At 38.0% G+C, this 21,027-nt stretch overlaps 1 protein-coding gene across 5 annotated transcripts in view; it reads right to left on the reverse strand.

Annotated features, from left to right (window-relative positions):
• SLC25A21 (solute carrier family 25 member 21) overlaps positions 1-21,027 on the reverse strand; it is a 439,143-nt gene that overhangs the window by 229,960 nt on the left and 188,156 nt on the right. The window contains exon 2 of one of the 5 annotated variants that reach the window (XM_070504262.1): positions 4,931-4,995. The exons of the other annotated variants lie outside the window; for them this stretch is intronic. The gene's annotated coding sequence lies outside the window, so the exon portion shown is untranslated. The remainder of the gene's footprint in view (positions 1-4,930; positions 4,996-21,027) is intronic. 5 annotated transcript variants of the gene reach the window in all.

The following is a 21,027-nucleotide window of genomic DNA, read 5'->3' on the forward strand; positions in this document are numbered from 1 at the left end:
CTCACAGAACATTCACAAACTCCCTGACTACTTTGTGACTCCATTTACCTATAAAATGGAGATAATAAGCCTACTTCTAGTATTCCTCACAGGATATTATAAGGATTAAATAAGTAAAAGCACACTAAATACTTCGAGATTTAAAAAGAAGCACTAAATAAATATTAAGCATTGTTGTTTGGTAGCATCATATAAAGTCACATGAAAGTCAAAAGCCTACTGTAGTTATTCTAATGGAAGTTTAAATCCCAAGATGAAAGCAGGGTGAGTTGAACAACTAAAATCAGGACACACCCTTAATCAGATCTGGTTAGGAATTAACCTAGGAATTAGCTGCATGACTGAAAGATGGTTCCTCATACAGGACAGAACTTACAAGATGTCTAGTTTGTATCTATAAAGTTGGGAAGGTGAGCATGAGCCCCACCTTGGTCGACTACTCTTCAATTTTAAAAATGAATCTTCATCTGGTTGCAGCTTTCAGAAAGAAACTCCTAATTGGCGGGGATCATGCCTCCACTGCAGGTTATGTCACCAACTCTCCAGTGCCAAACCACGGACATTTCCACCCCAGGGTATTTGATGCAGGTCAGCTTCAACGGCAGAACCATTTGCTAATCTTGAGAGGTCAACTGTAATGAAATTCCTTTGTCTCTGTGCAAAAACTTTCCCTAGGTTTTGTTCAAACGTTCTGTTATAAAATATCCAGGCCCTCGAAGAAGATAATTTCTCATGAAATTTTTCTTGCTAACATACTCAAAGCTAATGCAGACACTAATGCCAAACAGAGAAACTAAATTAATAAACCTCTACCCAGCTCCCCATTAGAACTATCCCTAAGCTCAGCAAGAGCCATCAGGAAACTTTAGTCGCCTCCATGAGTCCCAGGATGGAAAGCTTCCTGATCAGGGAAATAACAGACTTAGCAATATCATCATATTTCTTTCTCTTTCTGCTCCTGCACTGTAGATAAGAGGATAAAACAGAGCAGAGTGGGGATTCCTTTTTCTTTTCACCTTACTCACCACACTCTCACTTAGTTACAAAAGAGAGAATGAACAGTAGAGATGGTCCAGGAATTTAGCACTATAAGGTCCTTGGTGCTAAATATGGCTGAAAGCTGAAAGCAAATCTTCAGAAACAGCTTTTGACTACAAGCTAGCATTCAGGGAGTGTGGACAGAGGAAAAGGAGATTGGTTAGAAAATACCAAACTTCATCTAGATTTTTAAGTACCAAAATAGTGTTTTTAAAATCCATATTTGGTTAAATCCAAATGGTTTTTAAAAAGAGGCTTATTTGGATAACAAATGGAAATTACATTATTATTAAAGTTCTAGGACTTGAGTAGAGAAGTGCTGTCTGAATCTCAAGCAGAGCACATGCTTTTAATGTTGAGTGTGATCCAGGGGACCTCACACGCTTTTTTTGAAAGGTGACTAACTCTCTTTAGAAAGGTGAATCTGTAAAATTAAAGTATCTAAGCAAACGCAAGCCTACAAATTCTAGTAAGTTATACAACTTTCTGAGCAACACGTTCCAGAGTCTTAAAATTCTTAGACTAAATTCTCCCTTATGCCAAATCTGTACCTATCTTATCTTGGGAGATAAAAAAAAATTAAAAGTATGGCATCCCTTGGGAATTAGCTCTTCATTTATATTAAACCTATAAATCACGCAGACGCCAACCACTGACTGAAATTAATGATCCTAGTTCCTATGCCACTTCCAATGCTCTAGGACTTATGGAGTGAAAAGAAGGTGGTAGAAGTCTGCTTTTAGTTTATAAAATATAGTTGTTAAAATTCTCACTCTTGCTCTCTAATTAGATTTTGCACACATGCACACACACGTACACACAGAGTACAGGAGCTGAGATTTTGAAACTTTTTATATGCTTAGTGTCTTTTATTCTCAAAACTTTGTTCAAGATACATTTATTAGCATTTTTTAAGCACCTATTTTGTTTTTTAGGTACTATTTCCATCTTAGTAGCCTTGCTTTTTCACTTTTATGAGTTTCATTCCACAAGATACTTCAAACAACCTACCCACCAGGACTCCTGCCAAATAAATGCATGAATAAATAAGTAAATATTCCGCAGCTAAAACCTCATGGTTCCTCATCTTTCTCCGGAGGGCTGTTACCAGGATGCTCAATAATCTTATCAGCATATTTTAAATGGGGAAAATAATTCAAGAGATCCCAGAAAGCTCTCAATCCTTTTTTTTCTTTTTTTTTTTTTTGCCATATTTTGCCACTGCCACCGCAAACAACTGTTCAAGATCCTAAACCCTGGGGCTGGCGTAGATTTTCTAAGTGCCCACACAACAGTCAGAATGCTGTTCTGGCTAAGCCCCTTAATGTTCCACAGGAATCTCCTAATAGGATAATTTTGAATCATAATTACATTTCTTCATCCCTCACATCTTTCCATTTCAACTTATCCCGGCATGGACCAAGCTGTGACCAGGCAGGGGACCAACCCAGAGCTTGACTTGAAAGGTCCTCTTGTTCCCCAACCCCAATTCTAATACGGTAACTGTTTTGAAAGAATTCTCTCACCTGTACCACATGAAACACAATGTCACGGCACACTATGATTTCTCTTTCTAAGTTAGCCCTGAGAACTAAATTATTTTTTAGGAGAAAACAGGTTCATACGGGAGCCACCTGATAGCTACATTCATCATGACTTTGTAGTGGAATTGATCCACATTATTTCATTACTGTCATTGTTTAACATCTGATTAACTAGATGGTTTAACTCCAAGTCTTGCTGGCTGCCATCTCCTCGAACGTATCAGACCATAGCATATTCGAAACAAAATAAATCCTGTTTGCAAATCTAGCAAAGAAACCCAGAAGTGGGGGTGGGGCCCCCTTCAAGCACTGTCGTGATAAATGTTGTTTATATCTAATTCTAAGATTCTGCCAAAAGAAATGTATGTACAGTCACAGATTTTTCAACTTCTCTATTTTAAATTTCAGTGTCTGTAAATTAACATATTTTTAATGTATTTGGATCCTCTATTTTAAAAAGGGCCCTGTTATAGTGTCCTAAAAGTTTAAACAGTAGAATTCTGTGTGGTTTGGATGCCAAGGAAGAAACGATCTGTTATTCTGGGGTAAGTTATTCCACATTTCCTTCAGCTACTGGGCCTGGGTTTTTACCTATCAGTACCATCAGTTTTGCGAACCTCAGGCCAACAATCACACAAGTTGAGAGAACCCCGGCAGGGGAAATCAATCCTCGTCAGGCCAAAGAAACTCGCATCTGCGTTTCTTCCAAGCTGAATCACAAACAGTGCACACCCGTCATGATCCCTCTTCAAATAATTTCTTCATTTACCTGTGTGGCGCTTCCTGAAAGGAAGGAATGGGCTTGACGGGTTGAGCTATTATCTCACCAGGATTTGTGAAGGACCCAAACAGACTGGAATGCTTTTCATGAGCTCCCTCCCACATCCCCTCTCCGTGTCCCGTTCCCTGGCCACCATTTGCACTGTTTGCCTTTTCTCAGTTTCTGTGCTGCTCAAGGCAGACAGATAAGCTCTTTAAATGATTACTACCACCTTGCATCAGCTTTCAAAGCCCCTGACAATTTTTCCATGTTTGGTAACTGATTGGTGATAAAAGTGTTGACAATGTAAAGCGATAACTAAATCACAGACCAGAACTTCTCCGAAAAAATGGAAATCCCCCAAAGGCTCTCTGGGAACCTCTTCCTAAGCATTTCAGCCACAGATCTGTCCAAAGCGGTGTGAACTGCAAGGCAAGATCTATTTCACTGTTGTTTAATCAGCAGGAGTAGCAAGGACAGTACTATAGGTGTACATACTAGGGGACTCTTTCGGTTTCAATATGACAGTTTTAAAATGAATTTTATTTGTTTCACTTTCTCCTTTCAGATTATCTGAAAGAAAATCATCTAATTTCTTAAACTGATATCCTAGAAGAATTACAAACTTTGGTTTTGCTTTAGAAGTGTAACAAATGCTTATACAGGGGGCGATCGGAGCACAATGCTTTCCCTTCACCCTGCTGCATATATGTTCATGCTGCTCGACATTCATTTATAAAAATGTAACTGGAGGGGCAAGGACACAGCCAGAACTCTTTCTATGGTACAAGGACAGATAGATATTACATTTCAGCTCGAGAGACAAAAAGAAAATACAAAGGCAGGAGAGTTTGCTAAATATTTGCTTCCTTTCAGAGCACTGCGAAGTTTTCTTTTGCTGGTTGACTGAATGCCTGTCGCTGAACAAAACCCCGCTGTGTCTGACGAAACTGCAGTGATGCTGAAGGCACGGTGTCCCACACTGTCCCACAGTGTCTTGGGTGCCTAGAAAGAACACGACCAATGAAGAACCCCCAGAAGTATTGTTCTCACTTAGGTTAATTTGGAGCGGACAGGTGTTCCCTGACTGACCTTTTCCTTCCAGAGGACACCAGACAAATAATACAAAGAGAAAACCAAAAATGGTTTTGTTTAACCATATTCAAAAACCAATGACTGGAACAGACTTGGGGCAGCAGAGTAGGAAGTGACATTGGTTTCCTTTGGACACGGGCTGCCCACTGGTAGTAAGCAGGTGATGTGGAAATTTTAGGGGGCAGCACTCACTCCTCTGACTCTCCTTCAACACCTACTATGTGCCTGGCACTGCTCAAGATGAAGGCAGGGCAGTGGTGGAGAGGAGGAAGCAATAAAGGAAACCATGTCAACATAATTTTGGATTATGAAGGAAACAAAAAAAAATGATGGGCTAGAGTGAAGGGGCAGAGAGAGGAGAGGCAATTACAGATACGATAGTCTGTCACATGCAAAAAGAACCAGCCACGCGAGGAGCCAGAAGAGCAGTCCAAGCAGAGAGCACAGCAAAGGCAAGCCATGGGGGAAGAAGGAACAGAAAATCCTCACTCACTCACAGCACCGAGGCAAAGGGGTTTTGTTGCTTTGCTGTTTTGATGATTGAGTTTCTATGGACAGCTAAGAAACAGAAAAACAATAGCATATAATAACAAGTACAGAAGAGGTTAACTAAATGTATTTACTTTTTAAATCAATCTCTTACTTCAGACATTTTCTGGAGAGAGAGAAGACGACTTTATTATTCTTTTTGTTTTTTTGCAGGGGCTAAATATAACATTTGGCTTAATCTGTCCTTTGAGTGCTCAGGAAAATGCTGTGACAGAGGCCTGAGAGGTTCACACTTTTACTCTTGATTTAGATGATTTTCTGAAACATACCCCCCGAAAGCATGTTGTTAAGCTACCTCAGGTCCACTCTTGAAACTTTTCTGACTTTATCTTTCCTAGAGAAGCCTTCTCCCAGCATCAGCTAGATGTTGACTTAAACTGACCGGGGATGGCAACCACACAGATCCCCATGCATAGAGTGGACTGCACCCAGGGCTTTGATGGAGAAAGACTCCCCAGGCAGCTACTGATCTAGGATGCTAATTAGGCAAGTTTACTTGATGCCGGATGACAAAGCTCTTCACAAGGGAAAGACCACCTTGCTTGTGTGTCAGGGCAAGGTACCCTCAGAGACTATCAAGCTCTGGACAGTGTTAGAGGCACAGCAGGGTGGAATCCTTGGCATCTCTGGTCATTCCTTCTAAATCTTCATTGATTAAGCTTTTGTCTACATGCGGGATCAAACAGCCTTTCTTCTGCCTGATTGATTTTGATTTTTCAATACATCATAATAAACAATTGCCAAACAATCAATTGGATCACTGCACAGCCAATTCAATTTGATCACCAAGATCACATCTGGTTATTTTACTCATTTGAATGACCAAACAGGATCAACCGTGAAGAAATTTTGGCTCTTCAGCAATCAGTTAATCTCATAAACTTCTAAACAAGAACCTGATGAAACACAGTCAAGTTGCGATGTGTATATATAGGTATGGCTTATATGATGAGTAAAACACAAATTTATAAAAACCACACCAGAAATCTATTTTTCTCATTGCATCATTGAAATAGATCAAACTGTAATGTATTCAGATTTAACTCTCTCGTGCTTAGATAGGAGAGTCTCTCACTACTTTCAGCTTCTGTTTCTGAAAAGTTTTACATAAATCAAATTTTTGCAAATCAAATCCTATTTTAAATACATTAACAGAAGTTACTGCTTAAATTATGAATCTGTTTATAACCAATGAATTCCCCTCAAACATGTCTCTGGTGTAGAGCTGGAATTTCATATACCAGGTTTTGCTTAAGAGTGAGGTTTTGTTGCAAAATTCTGTGCTTCCCAGATAATCTGTAACAATTTTTAGTAAACTTAAATTTGTAGTCAGACTCATTTATGGAAAAATGCATGAAAGCCATGTTTCTCTGTTTAAAAGAAGTGAGAGGGGACAGCTTGTTTTTTCCTAATCTGGTAAGTTGGAACCAGAAGGGGGAAATGTAAATATGAGTTCTCTGTCACGCATAGCACCTTTTGTGAGGAGTTTGACTAAACATGATTGAAAAGAATATACTCACGTGCATTGCCTAAGACGGCATTTTCTTAAATGTCAAAGTAAAGTTAAAGTCAAGTAAACATGATTTATGTCCCTCTTCCTAGTACCCATAATCTTGTTGTCCACCTAAATCTTTCTGACACACTCTCTCCAGGTTACCCGGATCTTTGTCACATCTCCCAGAATCCAGGCCCTCTCCTTTCTCACACTTTCACAACAATCTGCCTCTTGCTGTCCTACGTAAAGAAGCAACCTTTTTTTTTTTTTAACGTATTTTATATCAAATAGATAAATGGATTCTTTGAGGGGAAAGTCTTCAATATTTACATACATATGTAAATAAGTTGTATACATACCGTTCTACTGATGTTTCAGTAATCTCACAAAAGGGAACAAAATGGATTCAGAAGACACGGGGAACTTTAAAGAATCGGCACCATTAGCAAAAATCTTAAATGAATGAATAGAAAACATGGACAATTTTAGTCACTAAGAATGTGAACTGTAAGGAACAAGGAAATCCAGTTTCTGATTATTTTGCGTTTGTATTTTACACTCAGGGTCCCTGTTCACTTCAGACTTTCCTGAAGAGATCTGTGTCCCCACGGCCTCTGCGCAGTCTACTGAAGTGGGTTTCAAAAACCACCTTAGCTACCTACACACCCAGTTTCCCACATAGTTTTAGAGAAAGGGAATCTAACACTGAATTTTTAAATGTATACTTGAAAATGATTATTGCAAAAGTTTCATAATTATACTTTAATTCAACCAACGTTAAAACTACTATCTGCATTCTCTTGGAATTAAAATGTTAAAATGTTATTTTCCCACATGACTAAGCTAGTTTGAAGTTGAAAAAGAACAAAAATGCATTTGAAACCACTGACATTTTTTTCATTTGGTTTTTTCCAAATTTAAAGGAATGAAAAACTACGTTGATTTTAAGTTTTTAGTAAAATTTTCTCTCAGATTAAAAAGAGAAATTTACTAATCTGAATGTAGGTTGGGATTTTTCTAAACGGTTGAGTTAGAAACCAAAACTCCTAAAAATAGGAGTTTATGATGGAAATGACAGCATTTTAACTATAAAGGCATGAGTGGTGTCCTTTTACGGATGCCTAAATCAAACACAGAGAAAAGTGACATGTTGCCAGGACATTGAGTGCACTTTCCTTTAATCGCCATATATAGTTAATAGCCTGACCTTCTTTTTCCCCCCGAAAATAAATTACAAAGATGCAAGCAAGTCAATTACATAATATCTTCCCATGCAACATATCAAAAACAATGAATTTAATCATTCTGTGGTCTGGGTTGAATTCAACACTGAAATCGTTTTTATTGAACGATACAGCAACAAAGAATTTCAAATTTACAGATGACCATCTTTGAAGTTGGATGGAACCCTGGCCATACTCTGATTGTCTGATACTGAAAAAGGACCAAGTACGGAATACACTATTCCAGCCAGCGTTTGGGCTGATCTGGGAAACTCGAGAGAGGTACTGTGAAGGAATTAGAGATAAGAGTATGACTGGATAGGTCATTTGATCTTGCTTCTGAGACTAAACTTAAAAACCTCTGTTTCGGATTAAGCAGCACTTCATTGCTTTCCTTTTTCTTTTTCTCTTAACACAAAAATACTTCTACAGATTAACAAAAAACAATCAGAACGGAAGTAACAGAATTATACAGTATGAATTATATCTACGTAGGTCCAGAAGATTCCTGAAATTTGAATAATCCAAGATTTACTCAAAATATTGACACTAAGAAGTATCAAATCAAACTCGGGGAGCACACGGTGGTCTTCCCACAATGCGTGTGATCAGAAACAGCAGCGATCCTACCCCAGAAGAGACCATAAAACAGGAAAGAAATTGCCTCACAGTTTTAGAAATCGAGCTATCCCATTAGCCTAAATATATAGTCAACACTGCATGGCTTTCATCATTTTCAAACATCATACTGCACAAAATTGTACAGAGAATATTTTGACTGTACATCTGACATTTAAAAACTTAGGAGCGACGGCAGCAACACTGCTGCCTGTTGCTTTAACTTCCATCATCGAGATAACAGCATCAAATAAATTCAAAAGTCAGGCGATTTGAACATAAATCTTGAGTCATAACGTTACCACTCCTTAAATAGGTACTTTTATCATATTAGATTGCATTTTGATGGTATTTTCTAGGTAGAAGGTCTCTGGTATGTATTTAGTTATGGCACGGAATATTTTTGTTGTGTTTTCTTATACAGCTTAGGATATTCAAAATTAAATATAACTATGCTTTTGTTCACAGACTAATTTTATGTCTTATTCTTCATTAGTATTCAAAATATTAACTGCTAATGATTGAAAAATTCAAGTTATTAAAAAATAAATGTAAAAAATGAAACCTTTGAGAGTAGATGAACAAAAGAGTACTTAAATACACAATTTTGGGAAATTGTTAACACCCAGACTACTATAACAAGTAAAAGACAGTGCAAATATGGTAGTATTACCTTCATTTTGAAATATATAAGAATATTTTTAAATAAATTTTAAATGTAGTTAGACGAAGTGAAACGAATGATACACCAAGCTACACTGAAGGAGGAGTAACTGTATCAAGTTTAAAAACTAATTCTTAAAAAACAAAACTGGTAAACATCGAAAATTTTGCTCTTTTAACTTTAGAAATAGACCACTCCACTTTAAATTTATTTATATTACACAGTTGTTTAATTTTCTATTATTTTGACTACCATTCATTCTTTCACAATTAATGCTGAACTTTATAAGCAAGAGTTCGGACTAAAAATAAAAGACCTTGCCGCTTGTAATGACCTAAATTCATCGTACCTTGAATAGTTTTTGAAAATGAAATTCTTAGTGATTAGAAAGCCAGCCTAAGGCAAATCTTTTTTGGTTAAATTTAATCAAAATTACCAAACCAAACCAACCAAACAAACAAAAATACACATACGTGCAAAATCCATGTTATTAAAGAGGCCGAAGATTAGCTGAAACAACCAACTAAAGAAATGAACAAAAGCAGGGAGCAGAGCTGTGCTGGCACCTAGTGGAGAAGGTCGTAGGAGAGTCATTTACCTTGGATTGCAAAGGCATTTGGGGAAAAGAACACATTTTAATTATTGTAATCTATGCTTTCTATCAACACATCTGAAAAGACAGATGAAAAGTATGTGGGGTAATTCATCCTAAGTATGCAACCAAATGTTATGATTCTAATTTTCTGCAAGGACACAAAGAAAATTTGGAGGGGGTATGGGTGTTGGAGGGGAACGAGACCAGGTGTGGTGAAAAATATAACATAGTAAAAACAAGGATTGTGCAATTTTCTTTTCCCTTGGTATGTTCTGCCAAACCTGGTCACACTAGTCTATTCTCCATCAAGCAAAGAATTTTTATGAAATCAACTGACAGGCTGTTTGTGAGGTTCTGTCTGTATCTGGGACATAAGTCACCAAATACTACTTACACACACCTCTTAACATTAAATTTGGAATTTTCACATGTCAATATTATGCGCAGAGGTATAGTCATTTTTCCTTCACAGCATTTTTAGTAGAAGGACAAATTTAAATGAGCCCTGCCTCCCCACCTCTGGGGAGTGGGGACAGGTGTGGTCCTGGTGGAGGGACCCTCCCTCAGAAGGCAACGAGTCCCCAATTCGATGAGATCGAGCAAAGGCAGAATTACTACTCCTTGAGTCAAACCTCAGTTCAGTTCCCCAAGGGACCTCAAGGGTCTCTTCCAATTGTGGGATTCTATGATTTCCTGAAGAAAAGCTTTTATTATATTTTTCTACATTAGGAAATGGATTTTAGTTCACTGTCGCTGTGAGTGCTCTAAGGAGTACATCTACAGTTGGTGACTATTTTATGATGGAGACACAGAAGGGGAAAATCATGCCTAGGACCAAACCAAGACCAAGATGTCCCCGTGGTAAGTTAGGAGTCAAGTTTTCCATAAACACATGCTGACTTCGGTTACTAAAATGCAAGTACCCCATATTTACTCTAGGTCTGCTCTGCTTTATCAGGCAACCACATTGTTTAGCTATCTGGTTTAATTTTTAATACATGACGAGAGAGGTTCATATACACATTTTTTCCTATTAATAACCTTTTCCTTGTCTTTAATCATGGAGAGCAAGCTGTTTTCATCCTTTCATATTAACCTCATCTCTCACACTAATCATGTGCTTTACTGATGCTCAACTTTAAAAACCAGCATTTTAGCTAATATCATTGGGTTTGTTTCATATCACATTTTAGATATGTGGAAGTTCATTTCAGAGCATGTGAATGAACTGTTCCAAGTATCACACTATTGGAGGGCTGTTTCTGCCCCTTTAGGTTCCCGCTGTGCTGCAATGTGAGAGAACGAGATCAACTGCCCCTTGTGACTTTGGTTCTTGTGAAACTGCAGAGAACTGTGAGAGAACTCACGCTCACAGCAGCATAACCCTCTGGGCTCCACACAGCTTACACAGTACCTCCCCTGAAAGCTCTACCATGTCAGGTCAGAACAGTTCCTCAAAACTTAGAAACAGAACAGGATTCACATCCTAGACACCTGACCATGCCTTCCAGTTAGCAAGAATCTTTGGCTGACTAGGAAACCTCCTAGTAGCAAGTTTGATTAATTGATTGAGGAAAGATATACTAACCGACTTTTTATATTGTTTGAAGTTACCACTACTAAATTTATAAGAGAAGAAATAAAAGAGGAAAAAATTAACTGATGGGTCAGAGTTCAGTGGCAAGAAAAGGCTTCCTTCAAGAGATACCCCAATTCTTTCTGAAATCCCAAATTTATATAAATACAACCTCTCCCCTAATCCCACTCCAACTACATCACAGAGAAATAGTCTTGTGTCCACCTCTGTACTTCTGCAAGTGACCATGCTGGAGAGTCACCAGGGGTAAAGAATTCTGCTCCCCACAGGCCAGTTGTCAGGATCATGTTCTGAAACTTGTCCACATGTGGGACGCTGGCCCAGCATGCTGTGGGACAAGAACAAGGATGAACCAGAGCCAGAGCCTGCCATTAGTGGGAGGAGGAAAACATGTGGACAAGTAGCAGAAAAAAAGCGATAGCCACAGGGGGCTCAGATAGACTGTTATGGCAATTCACAGGAAGGCAATTGCCGTCAGCTCAGGTGTCAAGGTGGTGATGATGGTATCAGAAGGAGGAAGCTGGGCCTTGAGACATGGTTAGAACTTGGGAAACCACGATGGGAGAAGAGCAAACTGTGTACGAGGAAACACTGCAGATGGTGACAGGCTCTCCTTTCCCCCTCAGCCAGACAGCCTCAGGAGAAAGACATCTGCTCCAGCAGAAGGGTGGGACTCTGAGTGGCCAGCTCAGGCATTGTTATGAACAAGTAACTATGACTGCCCTATTTAATACACAAGAAAACCACTGTGCATTTGTAAAGTATTTCTCAGCCCACAGAATTTACCTGTGGCCTCATTAGCAATAATAAATTCCATGTTTCTCTCTTCCTCCCAGACCATTCCATCTCCTGTCATTTTTCAAGGACGACAAGCATTACTTCAGAAGCCAAACCAACAGAACAGAGAACCAAGACTGAGTGCTCTAAAATTAGGTCCACTGCCTGAGGCTGATTCATCCCATGGCAGCGTATTTTTGTTGTGTAAATCAATTCTAATTTTCCAATTGAAATATATTATGCTTTAACATCATTTTGTCCTTTTCATAATACCCCCAGAATAATTGCAAAGAACATGTCAAATCCTGTTTGTTTCTCCCAGTTCATTTCTCTAGGAGTGAGTATCCTTACCAGTTAACCTTATGAGGACAGTCTAAACCCAAACCGAAACCCAACCAAACAGAAACTCTTCTTTCCTCTGACCCAGACGATTATTTTTATTTCTTTGGGACTATTCGTGAGTGTAAGCAGAGGTGGTTATTTTTTCTCCTTCTAAAATGCTCCCATAATTGTTTCAAACTACTGAGTAATGAGGGGAGTTATCTTCATTTAATGAATAAAGTGAGAGATTGAGTTAAGAATATTGCTACAAAAGGAGGTATAAATGTGAATCGATACCATGTATCATGTGATATATCTCATTTTTAGCCTATTTAAGACAAATTGTAACCATATGATCCAGCAAATCCACTTCTGGGCATATACTCAAAAGAACTGAAAACCGGGACCAAAAGAGATACTCGTACATCAATGTCCAATATTCACAATGTTCAATATTCACAAAAGGTGGAAGCAACCCAAGAGTTCATCAACAGATGAATGGATTTTAAAAAAATGTGGTCTATCCATTCAATGGTATATTATTCAACCTTAAAAAGGGAGGAAATTCTACACATGCTACAACATAGATGAACCTTGAGGACATTGTGCTAAATGAAACATGCCAGTCACAAAAGGACAAATACAGTATGATTCCACTTCTATGAGGTACAGTAATCAAATTCATAGAGACAGGTGGTTGCCTGGGGCTGGGAGGAGGGGAAATGGAGAGCTACTGTTTACTGGGTACAGAGTTTCAGTTTACAAGATGTAAAGAATTCTGGAGGTGGATGGTGGTGATGATTATAAAGCAACGTGAATGTACTTAATGCCACTGAACTGTACAGTTAGACATGGTTAAGATGGTAAATTTTATATTACATGTATTTTATCACAACAAAACACATATCTAATACTATTCAAGAAAGAAATTTGGAAAAAACAAATTTCACCATTCAAAATCTAGAATAGGAGTTTGAACATATGAACATAAGCAAGCTAGCAATGTAACCTCTAGCCCTATGATGTACCTGTGATGTGAATGATGCTCATGCATTTGTTAGTACAAGATAAAACCATCAGATAAATTAATGATACTTCACGGATGCTGTGAATATAAAAATCATATTAGATTCAGAACAAGAAACAAGCAGAATGATGTTATCAATTATAAATAATATATGAAACAAGTTTGCAAATGCAAATTTGCTTCTTTTCACACTGTACTAATATAGTAAAAAGTTTGCTATTAAAATACAAAGTTAAAAGCTGTAAATAGTGTCTGGGATCTCACAAACTATAGACACATTCAAGGATTAAGACCTCTTGCCTCTAAATAATTTCTGTATTGGCTAGCCACTAGCCATTATCAATGTAGAAGGGAGAAAGCATGTGAGGTTACTTTAAATATAATTCATTAAGTTTAATTAAGTGTACCATAAATGAACATATTTTATCAGTTGTTAATGCCAATAAATATATAACTCCATAGGTAAATCTTAGCGTAGTAATTCCAACAAAAGCTTAGTGTGTTTTCAAATCTTTCAATGACATTAACATGTGCCCCCTCAAATTTCTATTTTTTACATGCATCTGCCTGCCTCATAGAATCAGCATTAAGAAAAAGACCTGCTAAATACTGAGTAGGTGAAATTTTTCTTCCATAAATCATTACTTCAAACATGTTGTCACAATTCTCAAATGTCCAATTAATTAAAATCCAAGGAACAGTTGGTTTTGCTCAACAACTGTCCAGCCTCGCAGTCCAATGAAAGATGGCCACCCCTGTAATCTTAATAATGCCTCTAGGCTGTCAGCGCGTCACGGTCTGAGCATGAAATCTAACCTGACAGATAATGGAAACGAGCTATTAACACAAACCAACCTGTGCCCAGACCATGTTTTAATATTTTATATGTATTTATTTGGCACAATATTACAATTTTTTTCCATTTTACAGCAACCCCATTCTGGAAACTATTTCTTTTTTGTAATAATTTTATTAAAATGCTGAGAAGTTGCTTAATTCCATATCCTCCAACCCTCCTCACTCCACCCCACTGGCTCAGCAAAAGTTTCTAAAAGTTATTTAGTACTTCACTCTTAGGTTGTTTCAACTCTCGCCTTTGGAAACAGTCCATAAGTGATAATGAAATGCATAAAGGGAAGAGAAAGAGAATCCAATTACATCTACCTGCACAGCTCAGCTGCACACCAAGTAACAATAAACAGGCATTCTTAAGTCACAGCATTTCACTGGAAATGGGGCAGAACTTGTGTATTTTAACAACTTTTTACAACTAGCAACCACTACAGCATTTATTTTACTTTCTCAAAGAAAACCAGAGAAGGTTCATAATTTAAACTAAAGGGTCTTTCAGCCTTGAAGACAAAACGCACTCCTGCTTAGCACCTGAGTAATAATGTGGGATGTGTACAGGTGAATTAAGAAGACTGGGCTCAAAGATAGTTTGTCTTTGGCCAGTCTGAAACATATGACTCCTTTCCAGCCCTGCAATCATTTATTATCCAGCAAAGAAAGGCTGGGATTTTGCTCCACAAACACAGTGGTGGTCCTCAGCTCACGATGATTTACCATGTCTGCTCCAAAATGCATGACACAGACTGTTCCAAATGGTCTCTCTCATACACAGACACACACATCTGATGATATTTTAGGTCTGATTTACTTTTGTACCACTAAAACCAGAGAGTTTTGGTCACCTGCACACATTTTCCCTCTCAAATGTGACACTCAAAACACATTTTAGGGGGGTACTTTACTTTAAACTATATATATCTGAACATATTCTGCAAAAGCATCTCAGGTTTTATTAGGTTAGTAACCTGATATTCATTTTTCCTCTTAGAAGGGACTGTTTTTAAGACTTGGAAGTATTGCACCCAAAACACATTTTAAGCATTACTCTATTTTAAATGATATGTATGTGGGAATAAATAGTGAAAGCTTCTCAGAGAATGTTGGATTAGTAACTAGATATTTATTTTTCCTCTAAGAAGGGACCATCATTACTCCAAAGTATGAATATTTTAGAAGAGCACTGAAAAATATATAGTATTAATAAGAAGGAGCTTTAATTGTGATGGAAGTTAGGACACATTAGTTTAGAAATCTCAGTTTCTAAGTGTGCAATTATGACTTCAAATCTATATCATGCATACATTCAACTATATACACAGCTAGAGGTACTGCCTTACGTAGGACATAACTAAGTGTGCAGAATATGTATATAAAGCCAAAGGCTCCAATTTTTAAAATTTGTTACCCTAATTAGCTGGCTAATACAAGTTAGAAAACAATAAATTTTTAAAGTTAGCTGACGTATAGATTTAGTGACGAAAAGTTTGGCTTTCTCATGCTTGGGGCTAAAGCTGTGCAGCTAAATAAGACAGCCACTAGCCCTAAGTGGCAACTGACACGTGAAATATGGCTAGTCTGAAGTGAGATGTACCATAGGTGTAAAACATATTCAGACGTCAAAGACTCAGTATTAAGAACAGAATGTAAGCTATCTCATTAATGTTTTTAATTGATTACCTGTTAATATTTTGAGTTAATTGCATTAAATTAGAAAATGTGATCAATTTCACCTGTTTCTTTCTACTTTTTTTAAGGTGGCTACTCAAAAGTTTGAACTGACATATGTGGTTTGCATTCTATATCTGTTTGACAACATTTGATCTAAAGGATAAAGTCGCAGAATGTTAAAACTGGTTGAGAACTTACAAATCACCTTGTCCAACCCCTGCCCCCCAACTCCCATTTTATGAACGTGCAAATTGAGGCTTAAATAGATGAAGCGATGGGTTCTGGTTAAGCCCAGAATTAGCTGTGGATGTGACACACAAAACACAGTGTCCTTCAGAGGCCAGTGTCTATCAATCCAGCTTTCTTTCCATGACATATCACGAAGGAGAGATGATAACTTCTCGCAATCACCACAATCAGAAGTACTGTTTCAAAGCCCTTTCTCCTCTCTGGAGACACAATGTAAGAACTTTTGCTGTTGACTTCCAGTCACCTACGCAATCGTCTTCATTCTCTTCTTGATGCTGGTGGTGGAAACTCACCCCAAGACACGACTTTCGTGTACTGCTAAAATTGTATGTATTTCGATGGAGATTTTTAATTCCTGTCATGCACTAATTAGAAAGTGAACAAGTTTGTAAACCAAACCAATTTAAAATAAGCTTTAAACTTGTCTTTAAAGCACAATAAAGGTTAAGTCATCTTTCACATGAGCTCCAGTTTTCTTTCCCAGGAATTTTTTCCCTCTGCCCTTCCCCCTTCCACCCCTCACCCCTCCAGGCTCCAGGCAAAGGGCTTCTCTTTTCTACAGTCATTTCCAAATCTATGGGATAAATTTTTTTTCTTTAAGAACAACTTTTACCTTTTATTTTTGTTCTTATTGCCATGATACCAAGTTTAAGTTTATATATTAATGCTCATTTCTAGATTCCTATTTTCTGAGAGTCTAAAGTTGAGCTGAGATGCTAAATGGAAAACAGGATAAACGAGAGATCTCCACCTGCCCCCCAACCCGCCAACCCTGAGTATGTTACCCTTCAGCAGGAGTTGAAGCATCTTCCAAAGTGGGCAAATAGACTGCAAATAGGTTTCTCCAAAAAAAAAAAAAAGTGGAAGGAAGGTTCTCTAACCAATACATGGGAGGAAACTCTGGGTTAAGTACAGTTAAACAGCTTCCCTTTGTGACGCACCTCTCAGAAACTTTAATATGCTAACATGTATAATCTGACTCTCCAAGAAAGGGATGGAGTATGCAGACTTCTACAAACATATTTAACCATGTAAATCCTGTTCTCACAGAGCATCTTGAGAGACTAGTATCCCTACAACACATCTGTGGAAACCCTGGACCATGGAATTTGCTGCAAGATAACTTTATAAAATCACGTCACCCTTCACCTTTGAATGCTGAATAATACCATTTATTTTCTTCAGTCATTTACCCAATAAACCTTTATTAGCTTATTATGGACTGAACTGTGTCCCCCTAAGATTCTTGTGCTGAAGCCCTAACTCCAATGAGATTTTCTTTGGAGAAGGAGGTAATTAAAGTTAAATGAGGTCATAGGGTGAGGCCCTAATCTGACAGGACTGACACCCCCGTAAGAAGAAGCAACAACAGAGATTTCTCTCTCTCTCTCCAAAGGCCATGTGAGGTCACAGCGAGAAGGCAGCTGTGTACAAGCCGGGAAGAGAGGTCTCACCGGAAAGCAATTCTGTTGGCACCTTGATCTTGGGCTTCTGGCCTCTAAAACTGTAGAAAATAAATTTCCACTGTTTAAGCCACTCAGTCTGTGGTACTTTGTTATTGACATCCCAGTGGAGTAATATAGAGCTCTTATCATGTTTTAGGGGCTGCAAATGGTAAACAGACACAGTCCCTGGCCACCAGGAGTCTACATTCTCGTTCAAGGGCAGTGTGGGAAACACTGAGTAACTTTCTGGTGTTAGACAAATCAATTACTTGACTTAGGGTCAGCAACAACTTACCCCACAGCCTGACCTCCATTTACATTCCCTTTGCAGGGGATAATCACATAATTTGTTCTGTAAATTCTTACTTGAAGAAATGGGCCAATTGGACCTTTTGCTTCTCTCATTTTCTGGGAAAACCTGGAGTCCCAGGAATCAAAGCCTGCATCTCTTCACCCTTGTCATACAGTGTGGAAGGATATTCCAACCAGGCAGTGAGGAACAGACACTCCATGCTCCCCTCTACAACAGCTTTCCGGGAGCCCAAAGGCAAGACTCCATATCTCAACTCCAAGATTTCCTCTGCTCTGGTTGCTGAAACCACACTATGAGCACTCTTTGCTCCTTGAGTCTCCAAGGGAAAAAAGGAGCAATCTGAAGTCAACTCCATCTACTGGAGGCAGCCTTCTTTGTCTCGGAGACAATGTTTTGATGACCAAGCCACACCATGAACTATTTCGCCCTCCATTAAAATTACACAAAAAGAGCAATAATTTGACTTCTCTCTCACCATTACAAAAAAAAAAAGCTATTACCAAAACAAATAGCCTACTTTTAAGCAAACAATAACTGTGTTCAGAAATAGGGTTTAAGCAATATAATAACTTAAAATAGAGTGACAACATTCAAAAATAATATAACTTAGGGAATTTGGGGACTGCTGATTAGTTATATTATCTCGATTACTTTCTCCACAACACTGTCTCTGAATCATTGCAACTCCCTGCAACTCAAACACCAAACTCCCCACTAACCACTGCATGGACCCTACCAATTACTCTATCCACATCACTGGAGCAAAGAAAAGAATAGGGCTTTCCTTATCCACGGACCTGTCTGTTCAATAGAGTCATTTATTTTGTCCAAATATTTGTGCAAGAAACATTTTTTTTTTGCAAAGAATTGTTTTCAAGAAGCATCAATAATTAAAATATAGTAATATTAAAACAATGTAATTGCCATTAAGACAGTATAGATTTGTCTATGTCTTCTTGAAAAGGTTGTTACTTTCTCTGAGCCTCAATTTCCTCAAACTCAAAGTGAAGAAGAAAGTTTATTTGGTTTCTAAAATATCCCAAAATTCCATGATTAATAAAAAATTATTTCTTGACACTTAAGTTGACTGTAAAGCTATCTTCAAAACTCCATTCCCTCTTATATTTTGCAATTCTAAATTTTAGGCAAATCATGACACACTAAGAAAATAGGCTAGTTCTACTTAAATTTTAGCCATTGCAAAACTATCCAGTTGAGTGGTGGTTTTTACTTAAATAGCAAGAAAAAGCAAAATCATGCCAACTGTGTGCTACTATTTTCTGTCTAGAAATAGAGACAAGGTCAGTCTCTTGAAAAGAATGAGCCTGAGATTCATACAAATAAACTAACTATGTGTGTGTTTGTATAAATCAGTTAAATATGTTTTTAAACATCACTGTACATGCTCACATTGTTTGCAAATACTCTACCTTGTGATTGGGTAAGAACTGGCATTTTGGTATCAATCCAGAGTAAAATTGTTCCCTTCAGGACATATTTATTGCTCTTAATCCCTGTTCTAACTGAACATGCCCAGGACCCAGAGGAAGTGGGGCTGTGGGGTCTGGCCCTTCCGTGTGGGCACTCACTACCCACATACACCAGGTCCCTTGATGTGAGACTCATCACCATCTGGTTACGTCCAGAGTTCAGCCATGGGTGCAGATCACAGTGAGGAAAATTCTTGCTTTTCAGATGTATGGTGGGTGTTAGGAAACCTCAGCTAGTTCAGTGGTTCTTTATCAATGAGACAGATGAATTCGGAGTTTTCTACGATTAGATGGAAGCACAAACAAATCTACTTATTACAGAAATATATCTCACTGAAGCAGACATTAGTCCACGCAGAAACTTTTCTGTCTCTGAGGTTGAACTAGGGTCAATTCTGTGGTAAAGCATGGTTGACCACCATGAATTCGTAAAGAGGACAAGAAAAGGAATATCTGCCAAAAGTCTATTCACTGATGGCTTTGCCTCTTAAGAACTGTCCGTGAGGACACTTTATCCTCTTTAAACCTAATTATATTTCAGATTGTCTTACCTTTTGAAAAAGTAAGCTGCCTGGATGTACTAGTTTCCAGATGTTGTCAGGATTTGGAAAATGGGTAGACTCAAGCAAAGGCCCATCTCAAATATCATCGACACGGTTCCCAAACTAACAGATTTTACTGGTCAGTAAATTTTTTTTAATCTTGAAGAATAACACAGAGTTGCCAACTTTTTTTTTGCCAAACAAGAAAACTTTTCAAATTACCATTATCTACTCTCACCATTCTTTCACGAAAGAAAGGGAATTGTTAATAGCACAGAAGTAGAAAGGATAGAATCTTAAAAATGAAGGTTCTTTAAACGGATTAAAATAAATTTTATAAAGATGTATTCTTTATTCTTATTTCACCCAAACCAGTGGAGACTTCATTATGCATAGGGATGGGTTTAGGGAACAACATTTGGGAATCACTGATGCCCACCGTAAAGCCTTTCGCTACTCCCACCCCCTAAGGGTATTTTCTCTCTCCATTCCCTTTAACATTTTGTTCATATTAGTTCTATATAGAAGTAATTATGTTGTATCATAGAGTAGTTAATTTGTATGTGTCCCAGTAGATAAGGATAAGGATTATCTTAATCATCTTCTGACTTCAGTGCCTAACATAATACGTTCTGGATATCTTTTTATGAATGAGTGAGTGAGTGAATGAAAGAGAGAATAAATCAGTGAAGGAATAAACAAATGGATGAATGAAACCCAGGCACACTAAACACATTCACTCAATTCCATGGGTTAGCCTGTTTTTCCCTACTGTGGCAACAGATGGCTGAGACAGCCTGATATTTCCTACAAAGGGAGTACATGGCTGAGGGATCAATCTCCGTCTGCCATTGTGGATATACCGCACAGTTCTATACACAAACATGGAATCAATTCAGAGCTTCTGATTACAGGTCTTTGAGTTATCCGGAGATCTCACCAGCTAAGATCTCTGCATTCTGGGAATCCCACAAAATGATTCACTGGTTACATACATCCTAAGTAGGGGAATTCTGCAATGGCTTCCTTTTTCCTATGCTTCAGGTAGTCTTGCTTCAGGCACAATGAATGCAAGGTAAACCTGAACCAATAAAAGGGAATCACAGTGGAATGAACGATTATCTTCTTCCTTTCAGTTCTCAGCAGTATAGATATTAAAGCAAGA

Source organism: Equus asinus, chromosome 2 (assembly GCF_041296235.1).
Source record: "Equus asinus isolate D_3611 breed Donkey chromosome 2, EquAss-T2T_v2, whole genome shotgun sequence".
NCBI lineage: Eukaryota > Metazoa > Chordata > Mammalia > Perissodactyla > Equidae > Equus > Equus asinus.